This window comes from Canis lupus, chromosome 11 (assembly GCF_003254725.2).
Source record: "Canis lupus dingo isolate Sandy chromosome 11, ASM325472v2, whole genome shotgun sequence".
Lineage (NCBI taxonomy): Eukaryota > Metazoa > Chordata > Mammalia > Carnivora > Canidae > Canis > Canis lupus.
This window is the reverse complement of record NC_064253.1, coordinates 21356493-21372752: the sequence shown is the minus strand read 5'-3', so window position 1 is coordinate 21372752 and position 16260 is coordinate 21356493. Positions and strand designations below refer to the sequence as shown.

The 16260-nt window shown below is 49.0% G+C and overlaps 1 long non-coding RNA gene across 1 annotated transcript in view; it reads left to right on the top strand.

The window, feature by feature from the left end:
• LOC125752153 (uncharacterized) overlaps positions 1-16260 on the top strand; it is a 63903-nt gene that overhangs the window by 27848 nt on the left and 19795 nt on the right. The gene's annotated exons all lie outside the window — the stretch shown is intronic.

Below are 16260 nucleotides of genomic sequence, written 5' to 3'. Positions count from 1 at the left end.
TACTCTTTGGTTGCCTTGAGAAGTTGATCATGAAGGCTGAACATTCGACTCATAAAAGCTCAGGCTGTATGTGCTTTTTGGTTTTATGGAGTGTTGTGGTGTTGAGGACCTCTGGCATATTGTGGTCCCTGTGAATTCACTCTCCTTCCTCTGTTGTGCAGAGGCTGACAGACTGTGTAATGTGAACATCTCACACACTGGGAATCGTTGAAACTGAAAGACCCTTCATGTTCCATAGGGAACCAATGTCCATCAAGTGGGGTAGGAAATGAAGAGCTAATGCCAGTACTAGTACCAGACAACCTGAGGTCCTGAGGGTGCTTCCTGCCCAAGGGGAAGAGAATCAAGGTGGTCGCAACCCGGAGGAATGCTCGCCAGTGTCTGATGGCACCATAATAACATAAACAATGACAAGTTCCATAAACATCACAAATGGAGGAATTTGCCTTGAAGTTCCTTCTGGGATCTAATTTAAGGAACATTCTGGTGAAGCCGAGGTCACGAGGGAGGCGGAAATGAGTGCAGAGAAATGCAGTGTGACAGGTGGGCTGTCCTGGTGGGCAGCTCTGTGGGGAAAGGCTCCTGGGGAGGGAACGCTCAGTGGGAAGTGACCCCGGAGGAGCGACAGCCTCAGCAACTGCCAGCCTTTAGGCAGGCTGACACCACTCACGCTGCTGCAGGATGGGAGCTGTGTGGAGCTGGGAAGAGGACGTGGAGTGAGAAGATTGGGGTTTGGGTCTTCCACTGTGTGTGGCCTTGAGTAAGTTATCATGCCCATGAGTTGACTTTTCCCCATTGGAAAGTGGAGCCGGAAGCTGATGTGGGCTGGGGCCGCTGGGAGCACTAGCTGCAGCCCGTCTCCGAGGGCAGGAGGGGTGGCTGTAATGCTTAGTTGATTAACAAGGAGGTGCTGGCCAGAGGAAGTTTATACTGGGTCCTCCAGTCTGAATATTCTTCTTTGAGGCTTTATTTAGGGTTTTAGTTTCTGAAAAACAGAACTGGGATCCCTGGGTGGCGCAGCGGTTTGGTGCCTGCCTTTGGCCCAGGGCGCGATCCTGGAGACCCGGGATCGAATCCCACGTCGGGCTCCTGGTGCATGGAGCCTGCTTCTCCCTCTGCCTGTGTCTCTGCCTCTCTCTCTCTCTCTCTCTCTCTCTCTCTCGCTGTGACTATCATAAAAAAAAAAAAAAACAGAACTTATTTTTTCTTTCTTCATTGTGAGGTGGGAATTTGATGTTGGAAAACAGAGGACGTCTCGTCTAGAACAATGCGCGTGGGCAGCCCAATTTCATCTTGATCTTTGGCTGTACCAAGGATTTCTCTGGTCCTCCAAACCTCCTGCTCCTCCAACCCTGCCTGCTGTGAGTTTAGCAGGGAAAGAGCACAAAAGACACAGACATGTAAATTAGAGCCTGCAGATCCAGGGGCCCCTCTGAGCTGCTCTTCAGTCTGTGGAGAGAGGGCGAGGGTGGGACACCTGGTGTGCGTCCCAGGAGGCCAGACAGAGCATCCTGCCAGCTCAGCAGTGACACTGCTGAGCAGACAGTGAAGAAGTGGGGTTCCAGTAGAGAGCCCCAGGCATCCCTTGAGCCTGTTGCCTGAAGGCTGTCGGGGGCAAGATGTCTCCCCAAGGACCCCCCACCCACAAGTTATTTATGTTCCCGCCCAACTGGTGGGAGACAGAGTGTGCGCATGTTTATTTTCGAAGAGAAGTTGACTTCAGTCTCTTGTTCTAGGTGGTTCTTACTTTAGCTGACCCCTGTGGTGTCTCTCCTCAGGGCTGCAGGGAGGTGTTCACTGAGTGTGAAACAGGGAAGCAGCAGGTAGAGAACGAAGCATAGAGAAAGGCTGGAGGAAACTGCGTGTGAAGGGTGGGCAGATCTACTTGCTTCAAGAAATCCTGTTGACCTTCCTGGAAATTGTGTTTTGTCTTCAGAAACATCTTTTCTTGGAATTTGTTGCGAGGGAAGGGCTGGGTGGGGGGAGTGAGCCCCCTTCTAAGCGGAGGTCGAATTCCTCCTTCCAGAAAAGGAGTCTGGAGAGAGTGGGCTTTTGGTGTGGGGCAGAAGAAGGAATGAGGAGGAATGCAGAGCTGCTCTTTAGGGCAGATGACACTCCAAGCCTGCCCTAGAATCAGTGGAAATCATTTGCAGACCTCTGTGGCTTGGAAGACAACGCAGCTATCCCGGTACGCTATGTGAGTGGGCCAAGGGAGCTGAATTTAATTTTATGTGTGCCGGGAGATTCTGGGCAGCGTGTCTCCGTGGTGCAGAATCATTATTTACAATGAAGCACTTACACAGAAGTAGTAAAGTTAATGGAGGTTTCAGAGGAATTAGCCCTGTCGCATTCCCCAGTGACACCGCCGGCTCCCCTCTCCGATGGCTGGATCTGCTGTGTGCAGAGCTAGTGGAGTTTGCGTGTGGGGTGGTGGTGGATGAAACTGGGAGCACCCCAAAATGGAGAGCTCCCAGCTTGCACACACTGGCCTGTGGCCCCGCTCTGCCACAGGGCGTCCTCCCTGGCCACCAGCCCCGTGCGGACTTGCTGGGGGTTCCTGGTGGAGTGCATGCTATTGATGCCACTTCCTGTGGTCGCTCTGGCTGCTGCTGTGGAGGGTGAGATGTGAGGCAGCCCCACACTCCCATTCCCCGCAGGAGTGACCACGTCACACGTGGGGATGGTGACTCATTCCAACTGGCCACATGCCATGAGGTCCTTGGGTGGAAGCTCCTAGGGCAATGTTGCCAAGTCTACACCTGGTTCCTGGTGTACCCAGTGTTAGGATCCTGGCAGATGTGGATTGGAATCTAAATTCTGCTGCATGACCTTGAGCATGTTGTGTGGCCTCTCAAGTTTCATTTCCTTTATCTCTAAAACAGGGACAGTAATGATGCCAGTGCCCAGAGTCGCTGGGACGATTATGACAGAGGTTGGAAACCACTTGGTCCTGTGCTGTGGGGGACAAGTGTACTGTGGAACTCATGCTACTTCTCCACTTTCGTCTCACAGCTCGGTCCCAGCATCTCTCTGTATTCTTAGACCCAGAGCCTGTGGATGGTTTCCCTGGCTTCCTTGCCAGGTGGCCTCCTCCCGGGTTTTGTCCACAGGAGGCTCAGAAGGCAGGAAGGCCAGGGAAGCCCTAGTTTTCCTTACTCTCTTTCTCCTTCTCCCAGTGGTGTCTCCAAGGCAGGGCAGCTCCTGTGGTGGCCTTCCTCTGTGCTCCCAGCTCCCGGGGCTGCAGCCTCTCCTCTCAGCTCCAGGGAATATCATCTCCTCCCTTTGTGACCCCCAGTCCCTGGGAGCTATTGGTTTCTTGCATGTCCTACTCTCTAGGTCATCTCACCTTCTTCTGGCTGTCCCAGCACCTGTGTGAGTGATTCATGGTGTTAAATCTCCTCTCTGTGAAGGACCTGACATGGTTTCTCAGTCCCTGACTGGACTCTGATCAATACAGCAGAACTCCCATTAGTTATGACAAGAGCATGGCCTTGGAATCAGACAAGGCCAGGTTCAAATATGGCGGCTCCACCCCTTCCCAAGATGCGACCTGCACCTTCACGTGTGCCTCTGTAGAATGGAGATGATAATAGACCAAAGTTTGTGGGGTTATTGGGAAGATTTAATGAGAGAATAATATGAAGTACAAGCTCCACATAGTGTGGTAGTGGATGGCAACACGACAAGAGGCTATGTTTCTAGAGGTGTTTGTTGCTTCCTCTGGCTGGCCCAGGGAGTGCTGGAGATGGTGCTGGAAAGCATGTAAGGTGGTGGGCTTGGGCCTGGGTATCTGTGGCCACCAGGGAGCTTCATGGAGCCTAGAGGACTCTGTGGACAGGGACTGCTGGAGCATCTTTGAGTCCTCTCCCAGTTTAGCTTAGAGCTTCAGCTAAGCACCAAGCCACGCTCTCCCTGAGGCCACCTGAGGGGGAGGACACCACAAATGCTGTGGCCTTTTCTCAGAGTCTCTGGGGCTCATAAGTGAGGATGGGTCAGTGCCTCAGTCTGGGACATCGCTAGTTGCATGGCTTTTAAAGTCTACTTAGTCATTCATTTTACCTAATTATCCAGTGACCTGACACCAGCCTATAATGTTATTTTCTGCTCAGAATGATACCCATGGGGTTTGGAGAGCTGGAATATTTTATCTGCTACTCAGTGGCCAACCTTCCTAACACTTTTGCTCACTCAGACCCTCCAGAGGGGAGCGGTGGCACTGGCCCCACCCTGGGCTTATCTGAGAATTGCACGGCCCGGGAGCCAATCAATGGGCCATCCTTCAGGCTCCGGTGGAGTGCTGGGTCAGCATCCCCTTTGTAAATGGCTTTTCCTGGGCTTTTTATCTCTAGGGGGGGGGGGGGTGTCATGATGGGCAGGCAAAGAGACTTGGCAAACCGTGGATCTGAATCAGCAGAGCTGAGACAACTTGCATCCTAAGCAGTAACGTGGCCCATCTGACGTACAATTTGTTGGGCTCTGCCTCTCCCCAGGGTGGTCCCCAAGAGCTGGAACAGGGACCATGTGTTTAGAAGAGTTCCAGAGGCCCAGAGTGCAGGGTCCTCCCCTACCATCCGCCATTCCCACTGGGGGCCCAACTGCCTGGAGAATGCCTCTCCTTCACCCGGGCCGGTACCCATTTCTGCCCTCAGCCTTTGCCGTGCCACCCACTTGGCTGAGGATGCTCTGTCCTTTCCATGAATGCGACGACTCTAGGGATCTTTCCCTGTTTAGAGGCCCACTGACTTCCCTCATCCCTGCCTCTTCTGAATTGTGTAACAAACCCCTCATTAGGTTTTGCCGGACATGATTTTCCAGGTCTTTGCAAATGTCAGGCTGGAGTCTTGATTGGCTTCTGTGATGCTTGGGATTGCATGACCAGCCCCATAGGGGTGTGGATTTCCTTTCTGGAGCCTTGGGTACCATTCTGGGTACTCTTTCCAGAGAGGAGTTTTCAGGGCATTGCAGTGAGGGACAGTCAGCTAGGCTTCCTCCACCTGGCGGTAGCGGAGGAGCAAAGACCACAGATTTCCTCATATGACTTCGGGCCACGAGTACCTGAGAGAATATTTAAAAATACAATTCCTGGCTCTCACCCCTAAACATTCTGTTTTAGTAAATCTGGAGGCAGGACCTAGGAATGGATGCTTTCAAGTCAGATTGCCAGGTAATCCTTTTTTTTTTTTTTTAAGATTTTATTTATTTATTCATGAGAGACACACAGAGGCAGAGACACAGGGAGAGAGAGAAGCAGGCTCCATGCAGAGAGCCTGACGTGGGACTCGATCTCAGGACCCTGGGGTCACAACCTGAGCCCAAGGCAGATGCTCAACCACTGAGCCACCCAGACAGCCCAAGATTGCCAGAGAATTCTGATGTCTTGCAGAGTGGAAATCCTGGCATAGGACAACACACGGGCTGGCCAGTCAGCCTTACAATTATGCCATAATCTGCATTTTGGGGGGACAGTCTTATTTCAAGGATTCTGTTCCATTGTTCCCATAGGCCACTGAAATAGCCCAGAAACCCCCAGGTTTTGTTAGCCAAGGTGAATGTCTCAGGCCACTTCTCCAACATGAATAAGGCAGTAGACATCCTCTAGGCTTTAAGTCCTGAGTTTGGAAATTGGAAACCGGCACCTCCCCACAGGAACAATTTAATCACGAAGCACTTGGTTTTTAGTTCTCTTGGAATCTAAGATTTAGCAAAAAGTAATTCAAGAATCCCCTCTGCATGATTCACTCAGTGCTGGAACAGTCCCAGCAGGAGCAGCCCACAGTTCCAGTATGTCAGTGACCCCATGAGTGGCCTGATTTGCTAGACCTTTCTGTGTTCCTGGAGTTGATATACTTCTCTCTGTCCCTTTCAGCCACCGGTCTTTTGTTAGTTTTCCTGAGCAGCAGTTTTCAACCCTGGCTGCACATTGGCACCACATATGGCTTTCCAGGCCTCTTGCTCTGAGATTCTGATTTAGATGGACTGGGTGAGACCCTGGCCTTGGCTGGAATTGATAGGCAGCTGGAATTGAGAAGCACTTGGAACAAGCCATGTTCTCATATGCATCCATGAAGGAGATAAATAAGAGTGAGATTTTTTTAAAGAAAGATTTTATTTATTTTTCCATTAGGGACACACAGAGAGAGGCAAAGATATAGGCAGAGGGAGAAGCAGGCTCCCTGCAGGGAGCCTGATGTGGGACTCGATCCCGAGACTTTAGGATCATGCCCTGGGCCAAAGGCAGGTGCTCAACCACTGAGCCACCCAGCTGGCCCCAGAGTGAAATTTAAGAAAACATCATCCCTTAAACGTGGTGCCGAACTTGCCTTACTAAACTAGTTATTCCTCATCACTGATGTACCTTGTTTGGCTTCCCAGATAATTTGAAACTGTCTGTCTCATTGTCACACTTTGTATTTCACAATGACACTGACAGTGGACATGCCCCTGGCCCCTGCTTACTGACTGCCCTCACTTCTGCTGTTGACCTAGTTACCTGGGTGACTGCTTTCTCCTGCCTCTACTTTGCACTATCTGAGCTCCTTCTGGGGCCTAATTTGTTTGATGATGGGAAGCTTCACTTTCTGCCCCTTGAAATTGTCTGAGTGTTCCCTCCCTAGGCCACCACGAAGAGAAGAAAGGGGGAGGGAGGTCTGTAGTCTTCCTGTCTGTGGCTCACGGTCCCCTTCCCAAAATGATATATCTCCTGGGGTGGCTTGTGTCACTGTCCTCATGAGGGCTCTTGGCATGGAATAAAGATCATCTGCTGGGGCAACTGGGTGGCTCAGTCAGTTAAGTGTCTGCCTTCGGTTCAGGTCATGATCTCAGGGTCCTGGGATTGAGCCCTGCATTGGGCTCCCTGCTCAGTGAGGAGCCTGCTTCTCCCTCTCCTTCTCTGCTCTCTCTTGCTCTCACTACCCAACCCCCCAAATAAATAAAATCTTAAAAAATGTATCATCTATTAATTCTCCCTCCACCAATCCCTGCCCAATTTGGCTTCCAAAAGAGGGGCATGTTCTTTAGGCTGAACGCTGAGAAGATTTTGCCTTTGTAATTGAGTGTGGCTTCTTCATATTCCCTGAGGGGAGGATGGATGCACGTCTTGTCTGGGTTTCCATTTGCTGCTTTCCCACCCTCCGCCTCATGCTGAGACCTAGCTGGCCCCAGGAGACACTCACTGTATTAAATCCAGTTGAATTTCTTGCTCTCCCTCCACTGGGCTCACTCTCAGGGACAAGCAGAAGGAATATTAGTGTCAGGCTGTGTGTTCTCACTTCAGCAGGCTGCCTGTGTCCTTGTTGGTGACAGCCCCTGATTTCATAGACCCTGTGGTGTGGTGTTCACCCCAGGACAAAAAGCTTGTGGGGTAGGAGGTTTGGAAAAGCCAGGGATAGGTTTGTGTGCAGGAAGGTGTGTGATTCTGGCACACGCTCAGATTTCCAAATAAGCCTCTTCTCTCTTTGCCATGGAATTACCTTCTCCCTTTGCAGCTGGTTTATAGGACTCATTAATTCTGCTATTAGAAACAGATCCCCATTAAAGGCAGTTAATAAACGTGTGATAGTCTCTTGGTGGACCTAGAGTCAGAAAGACAGGAGCCTGAAAATCACAATGCCAGAGGGGAAGCACTGCTTCTGTTTTTTGGCAGGGGAGGGCCAGCTCCTACACGTGCTGCAAATTTAAGGCCATGCAAAGGATTGTGCCACAGAAATTTAGGGAAAAGAAAAAAAAAATCTGTGCAGACTCTGTTTTAATCAAATTCAGAAAAATCTTCATCATGTGAAAAGATTCAACACATGAGAACAAAATGCATTCCATGTTTGACATAATGCTTTTCTCATCTACCACCACTGAAGCTCAGTTATTCTAGACCTACACTGTCCAATATAGTGGCCACCAGCTGTTGGGCGCTGGAAATTTGGCCAGTCCAAATTGAGATGTTCTATAAGTGCAAATAGGCACTTGAGTTTGAAGAAAGTAGATGAATTAGTCACTTTTTTACATTAAGTAAAATGATAATATTTTTATATATTGGGTTAAATAAGCTGTGTGTGTTTGTGTGTATTTCTTTCTTTCCCTTACGGGGATAGAGAACAGGGAGAGGGGCAGAGGGAGAGGGAGAGAGAATCCTTGAGCAGACTCCCTGCTGAGTGCAGAGGCCCACACAGGGCTTGATCTCATGACCCTGAGATCATGACCTGAGCCGAAATCGACAGTCTGACACATATCCAACTGAGCCACCCAAGTGTCCCTAAATAAGCTATATTATTAAAATAAATTTCACATTAAAAAAATCTTTTAAAAATCTGGTCCCTAGACAATTCACAGTTATGTCTGTGGCTCCCATTTGTGGCTTACATTATGTTGCTGTTGGACAGCATGGAGGTCAGCTGCCCCCCTCTTAGACAGGAGGCTGATGACTTCTCCCACAGCTAAGGATGTTTCTGTGCTTGAGATGCTCTCTGGCTGTCTTGGCCTCTCCTTTGCTCATGAAGAGTCTGCTCCTCTTGGAAAGCCAGTCACCAGGTTGATGAGATGGCCCATGGGGAAGCATCTCCCGTGAAATTGCTTCTGGAAGTCCCTAGCTCACCTTGTGCTTTCCCTTTGTTCAGACCAGAGGTAGAACCTTGCAGAATCCAGCCTACCACTCATGTCACAGAGTTTAGGCAATGTCCAATGGAACTTTATGAAGCACCTCCTAAAGTGCAGGGCATTGTCCTAGGTACTGGGTTGCAGCAGTGGACACAGTAGATAAGCCTCTGCACTCCTGAAGCTTATGCTCCAGTGGTGGGAGCAGATAATCAACAAGGACCTAGGTAAATGAATACAATGCCTTTAGGGAGTGATAGTGGCATGGATGTAGAATCAAGCAGGGACATTGAGTCAAAAAGTGAAGTGGAGGATGTGGGGAGCTACTTTACATTGGGCGATCTGAGAAGGTGACATCAGCGTTGAGATTTGAATGAGACTGAATGATGAGAAGGAGCCCATCATGTGCAGATGTGAAGGTGGAAGGCTCAGCTAGTGGAAAGGCCCCAAGGCTAGACTTAACTTGGTATGTTTGAGGAGTCTAACCAGGAGTGGTGTGGTAGGAACTGTTGCTGGAGAAGCATCAGGGACAGATCACATGGGGCCTGTGGCCCCATTAAGGTATTTTGAGTTTAGTGTAAGAGATTCTGGGAGCCCCTGGAGGGTTTTGAGTAGGGAGTGAAACCATCACTCAGGCTCCTCTTGAGGATGGACAACAGATAAGCCTGGAAGCAAGAAGAACAGTGGACATGATGTTTCCAGGCAAGACATGCTAGCAAGTGAGCCAAAATGATGCCATGGAGGTAGAAAACAGTGATTGGATTCATGAGATAGAGCTGTCTCGAGTGGCTATTTGGCTCTGGAAGGTGACAGAGAGAGACATCATGGGTGACCCCTGGATTTTTATTCTGAGCAGCTGGCTAGATGGATGGTGGTATCCTTTACTCAGGTGAGGAGCCTGAATTTTGCAAAAAGTGGCAAATTAAGAGAGGATCAAGAATGCAAGTTTGGACAAGTCAAGCTAAAGATTCCTTTAGATGTTCTATGTGGACACACTGAGGAGGGTCTTGGGTCTATGCCCCTGGGGAGAGCTCAGGGGAAGTTCTGGGCCTGTGATGTGAACATGGAGCCATGGGTACCTATGTGGCATTTAAAGGCACAGATTTGGACAGGATCCCCAGGGTGCTGGGCTAGCTAGGGAATGGGAGGGTTCTGAGAATGCCAGGCCTTATGGCTCTCCTGCATGTAGAGGGGGAGCAGAGGAACAGATGCAAGCAAAGGGGAAGATAAATTCAACTGAGGGTGCAGAAGCCAAACCTCCAATGTCGGGAGCTCCCGAGCCTAGCTCTGGTGGGCTCCAGGTGTGAGGTCTTAGTTTCCGGCCTTTGATGAGTGTGTTTAAGGAGCTTCCAGGGAGGCCTCAGGCTTGAGTAGGGAAGAGGCCGTGGCTCTGGGGATGCCCAAGGCAGCTCTCCTGCTATCTCTGGGTCCCAGGGTGCACCTGGCATGCCATGGGAGCAGTTCTTTTTTTTTGTTTAATTTTTTTTATTGGAGTTCAATTTGCCAACAGATAGCATAACACCTAATGCTCATCCCATCAAGTGCCCCCTTCAGTGCCCATCACCCAGTTACCCCATCCCCCTGCCCACCTCCCTTTCCACCACCCCTTGTTCGTTTCTCAGTTAGGAGTATCTCATGTTCTGTCTCCCTCTCTGATATTTCCCACTCATTTTCTCTCCTTTCCCCTTTAATCCCTTTCACTATTTTTTATATTCCCTGAATGAATGAGACCATATAATGTTTGTCCTTCTCCGATCGACTTACTTCACTCAGCAGAATACCCTCCAGTTCCATCCACGTTGAAGCAAATGGTGGGTATTCATCTCTTCTGATGGCTGAGTAATATTCCATTGTATACATAAACCACATCTTCTTTATCCATTCATCTGTTGATGGACACCGAGGCTCCTTCCACAGTTTGGCCACTGTGGACATTGCTGCCATAAACATTGGGGTGCAGGTGTCCTGCCGTTTCACTGCATCTGTATCTTTGGGGGTAAATCCCCAGCAGTGCAATTGCTGGGTCGTAGGGCAGGTCTACTTTTAACTCTTTGCGGAGCCTCCACACAGTTTTCCAGAGTGGCTGCACCAGTTCACATTCCCACCAACAGTGCAAGAGGGTTCTGACATGGGAGCAGTTCTTGTTTGGGATAGGATTTTGGCTAGATCTCTTCTTATGAGAGCAATAGAGGAAAGCTTCATGGAAGAGGCAAGCCCTGAATAAGCCTTGAAGGGCAGGGGAAATTAAGATGGAAGAGGGTAGGAAACCAAAATTAGAGGCAGGAGTGAAATTAGAGGCAGGAGTGTGTGTATGTGGGTGAGTGGGTTGGAGGGACTTCTGAAGAGGTCTAGTTTAGGTAAATGTGATAAGTTGGTAAGTACCTGTATCAGAACTCAGTAACACTCTTTCCTTCCCAAAGTAATGGTTTTATGTGGGGTTTAAGGGAAACATGGCATGGAAACCTGCATGGAAATAGTGTGGCACTTTTGAGGAGTGGAGTGATGACATAAAGGTGGTGTTTGAGGCTGATTAATCTGGCACAGGGCAATGGGGAAGACAAATTAATTTTTGAAATGTAAGTTTTGTAGCCACTATGTCCAGGAGAGATCTGTAGGGCTGGAGACAGGGCATTGAGCAGCTTCTACCAGATGACGAGAGGATGTGACAGCTATGAGGTTCTGGATCACCCTCTAGGTATCCTGCATGAGAGGGGCAATCCCAAGAATTGCAGTCCTAGGATGCAGATCCTCAGAAACCGGAAGCCCTGCATGGGCAGCTCTATGCAGAGGAAGGCCTCAGGTGGGATTCCCAAGCTCTTTTTGCTCTCAAGAATTGCCCAAGTCTGTGGAGGAAAAGTGGCCACCTAGCACACAGCACCCCTTAGGTTGAAGCCCTTGTCCCAACTGTGAGTGCATTGAAACTTTGTGTATTTATAAAATGTCTGTGTCACCAGCCCAGCCAGACTGCCATGAGGGCAGGCCCAGCCTGCCTTTGTGCATCGTGGTGTGCCCAGCCCCTAGCCCTGTGCCTGGGAGGTAGCACATGTTCATTTAATGTGTATGGGCTGAGTGGAAACCAGTGGCATTCTCTAAGTCTAGACTGACGGGCTTGGGAGGGACTTCACACAGGGAAGCGAGCCCTACCTTCCATTTTCCAGGTAGCCCCCATGTGGGAAGGAGGGGAGAGAAGATGGTAAAGCTTCTTTTGCTTACCTTTTAACCATCACAGAATCCCCGACTCCCTGCTGTGCTGCCACCTGGTCTCATCTGGCCACTTGACAGTTTGGGATTCATTTTATACAGTTTTTAAATAAAAATGTTTTGGCATCACCCTGATGGAGGGGACATTGTTTCTTTGAGCTTCTGAAACCCCAGATCTTGTGGGGACCAGCTCTACTGAAGGCAGAATGCAGACCCAGGAGGGGCTGCTGGAACATACCAGACAGCCCTCAAGGTTAGCGAGAAACACCCCTGCGTTCCCTCCCCTCATCCTGCAAACACGGTCAGCAGCACCATGTTACCCTTCAAGGTTGTTTTACATACAGTTAAGAAATGTCCTTCTTGCCACTGAGCTTTGTACTCGTGTTGACACCACCCATTCAAATCGACCACTTTCAAAGTTAGCAGACTGAGGTACAAGTTACTATGCATCCTGCAGTCCCAGTTTCCTGGTGGTTTCACTGAATTCACTTTATCCATTCTGTTTTCCAGGTGCTGTTAGGTTTCATGTGCGTGGGTGGGGGTGCTAAGGAGTGAAGGGGGCATGCCTGTCCTGAAGCTCTGGGCTCTCTACCTTCTCCTCCTGTGCCCAATGCAGCAGCACAGAGGGGGCAGCTGGGTGAGATCCAGCTTTTTCCTTGACATCTTCTTTCAATGACTTCAGAAGAAGCATGAGGGAAAAAAAAATTCCAGAAGGCTCTATTTCACCATCAGGCTTTCAAAGTCATTGTGAAGGATACCAGCCAAGATAGCATACTTAACTTTTCTCTTTAGTTTTTTTTGATTTATTATTTTTTTTAATACTGCAGAGTTAACACTGAGGTCTCTTAACATCTGGTCTTCCAGCTGCTGGTATCCTCCATGGTTCCCAGCCCCACACTGGCTCTCAAGCCTGGATGGATTTGAGGGCAAGATGATGAGAGTCACGTCTGTTGGCCGTTAATTGGCTTGTATCATCAGGACTGGAGACTGTATTCACCACACGTGCCCTGGACTGAGTGACATGGCTTTAGTCCATTTGAGCCTGTTCTATCGTGGAGATGTCCCTTGCTTCTGTCCAGCCTCCCTGCATCCCATCCTATGGGTTCCAAGAACATCAGCACCCTGGCTATTTAGGGGAGCCACATGTTGTGTCATTGGAAATGTGCTAAGTCTTAAAGATGGCAGAATGTTGTGTTCTAGTTTGGAGTGGAAAGATTTATAGAAGTTTAAAATCTGAGGGAAAAGTTAAATATTTGAATGTGTTAAAAAATAACATCTCAGCTGAGGATTTCATGTTTTATGCCTTAAAAATGAAGTTCAGTGGGTAAGTGGCAAGGATATATTTGAGGCTATGTGGCGGGGAAACCCCTCCTTTCAAGGAGTTCATAGTGTCTGGTGGGTGGAGAAGCAGGGGTGGGGAAATCAGAGGTGAGAAGACAGTATCTGAAGAAGGCGAGTGCAGGAAGTCTGGGGGTGGAGCTGGGGGTGGGCAGGATTCGGGGTGGAGATTGAGAAGTTTCTCCCAGAAGGTGCCATCTGGAGCACGACAAAAAGACACCATCTTACCATCGAGGGACAAGATGGGTTCATACACGAGCAGATACTGTTGTCATGTGTGACCAGGGTGTCCCTTAGTTTTGTCTGGATTTTGTGGTGAGAGGATATGGCCTTCTATCCATGGAAGCTTCTGGTGTTCTTTCCCTCTGTACCTGTTTACCGAAGCCCTCTGGTTTCCACTGTGTTGCTTCAACTGCTCATGGGTCTGTAGCTCTTTTCTGGTTACAGAGCATTCTCAGTGGCTCTCGGGGGCAACAGTCAGTGGGTGGAAAGAAAGGGAACAGAATTCCAAGGGAAAGAGGCGGCATGACCAGCTTCTGTAAATTTTGAGCATTCTCGTGTTGCGTTAAGCGTCTGTTTGCAGAACATCATCTTTGATTATTGCAGTCGTCCTCCATTTAAAGTGCGAGGAGCCCTCTTGACCCCCAGACAAGCCAGTCATAAAAGAATGTTTTTAAGGAAAACTCTCTGAAGTAGAATTCTATTTACAGAAGTGTAGTTTGAACACAGTCTCTATCTGTACAGCAGGGGAGGTGAGTGGCACTCATGGGGTCATGCTTGCATTTGGAACGCAGCAGCTTCCTCTAAAAGGCACAGTGTGTTTTAGCTACAGTAATAAATATTAGCCCCATCTTGCTGTTGGGAGGCCAAGGAACAGAGAGGGGAGATGTGCACATTCTTTCCAGCCTCCTCTCCTGACCCACCAGACTGCTTGATGTTAAGAGGCTGTTTAACAACAGAAGGAATCCTGTTCTTGTTGCTAGGTTGATGGGATTGTTCATGAATATCCATGACACTTATGCATATTCATGAAACCGAGAGTGTGATTGACAGCCCACACACCTGAACCGTTTCCTGGAGCACCCTCAAAGGGCCTTTCTGTCCTGAGCCTGGGCATCTGCTCCCACCTGAATGGGTTCCATAAGGACTAGGCTGCTTCAGGTAACATCTGCCTAGAAGACCACCTGGGGTACTTGTCTTCCTGTTTATGCTCAGTGGATGCCTTCCTTCACCAGGTTGTTCCAAGTCCTGCTTTGGGAAAATAAACATTTCTCCCTGTGACTCCCCAGCTGTGGGCCTTATACCTGGTAATGGTAGCTGATACTCCTGGTGTGGCCAACCCAGCAGCCCCCCAGGAGCCAGTTTCTCTCTGGGTCAGAAGAGAGGAGGAGGCAAGAAGGCTGATGCTCTGCGGGTGGGCACCCGTGGTTTCCTCACTAGGTGGTTCATCTAATAAGGGATCCAAGGACAGCTGTATGCCTTCCTGGTACCCCCAGGTTTTGGGCTCCAGGTAATGCTATTTGCTTTTCCTCCATGCAGCTCTGAGGCTTGAGAATGATGGCAGAGTCTAGAAGCTACTCAGTGGCCCAGATCCTGCCCCTAGTCCCCAGCTGGAGGTGACAGCTGGATGTAGGTGTTGAAAACATGGAACTCCTGTTCTCCTCCCCGAGTGCTGGCTTCCCCTGCAGCTCCTGTTCCCTGTTTCCCCTGGTTTGAAACCTCAGCATTTTCTGAGTGGGCCCTGAATCTCCTCCATGTCCTGGAGTGCGCAGGGTGACTGGTTTCTTTTCTTTTTTTTTTTTTTTTAATAATAAATTTAATTTATTGGTGTTCAATTTACCAACATACAGAATAACACCCAGTGCTCATCCTGTCAAGTGCCCCCCTCAGTGCCCGTCACCCATTCACCCCCACCCCCCGCCCTCCTCCCCTTCCACCACCCCTAGTTTTTTTTCCCAGAGTTAGGAGTCTTTATGTTCTGGGGTGACTGGTTTCTACACACACCACAGAATGTGTGGAGTACTGCCACTTGGTCTATTAATCAGGGTTCTCCAGAGAAACAGAAAACACACACACACACACACACACACACACACACACACACACAGTATGACCTTCCTGAGAAAGTTCCTAGATAAATACAGGAGGAACATAGGCTATCTGGAATACCTGCGTGGCTATCAGAAGGAATTAGGAAAGTTGGCCCAGCAGGAAGGCATGTTTGAAAAGCCTGCTAAGACATCAGATAAAGAGGCTTAACATCTGCAAACAGCACAGCAAGTCTTCCATTGTAGTAGGTCCCACTGCCAGTGACTTAAAAATCTTGATCTCTGTTTGACAGAAGACTGCTTTCCTTGTTAGCAGGGATTCTAATCCTCATTGTTGTGCATGGAAATAAATTAGTTTTGCAATAAAAAAAGATTATATGTTATCTAGAGGCAGAATATAGATATTTGCTCTTATTTATGGATGGTAGACAGATTTTATTTATTCAAGGGGCTCTTACAATAGAGTTCTGTGTTTGAGAAGAGAGCTTGACTCCCTAGATGTTTAAGGAACTGGCTCACGTGATTGTGGAAGCTGGCAAATCCAAAATCTGCAGGGTAGAGTCCGAGTCCAAATGCCACTGCTGGCAGAACCGGCTCTTCTCAGGGGAGCTCAGTCTTTTTCTGTTCAGGTCTTTAACTGATTGGGTGAAGCCCACCCACATCATAGAGAATAATCTGCTTTACTGGAAGTCCCCTCATTGATTAATTGATTAAAAAAATATTTTTAAAGTAATCTCTACATTCAATGTGGAGCTTGAATTTACAGCGCCTGGATCAGGGGCAACACGCTTTATGGACTGAGCCAGTCGGCGCCCCAACTGCTCCCTGGTTTCTTTTTTCTTTCTTTCTTTTTTTTTTTTTTAAAGATTTTATTTATTTATTCATGAGAAAGAGAGAGAGAGACAGCGAGAGAGAGAGAGAGAGAGAGGCAGAGACATAGGCAGAGGGAGAAGCAGGTTCCATGCAGGCAGTCCGACATGGGACTCGATCCCGGGTCTCCAGGATCACGTCCTGGGCTGAGGGCGGTGCTAAACCGCTGGGCCACCGGGGCTGCCCTGCTCCCTGGTTTCAATGTTCATCTCATCTAAAA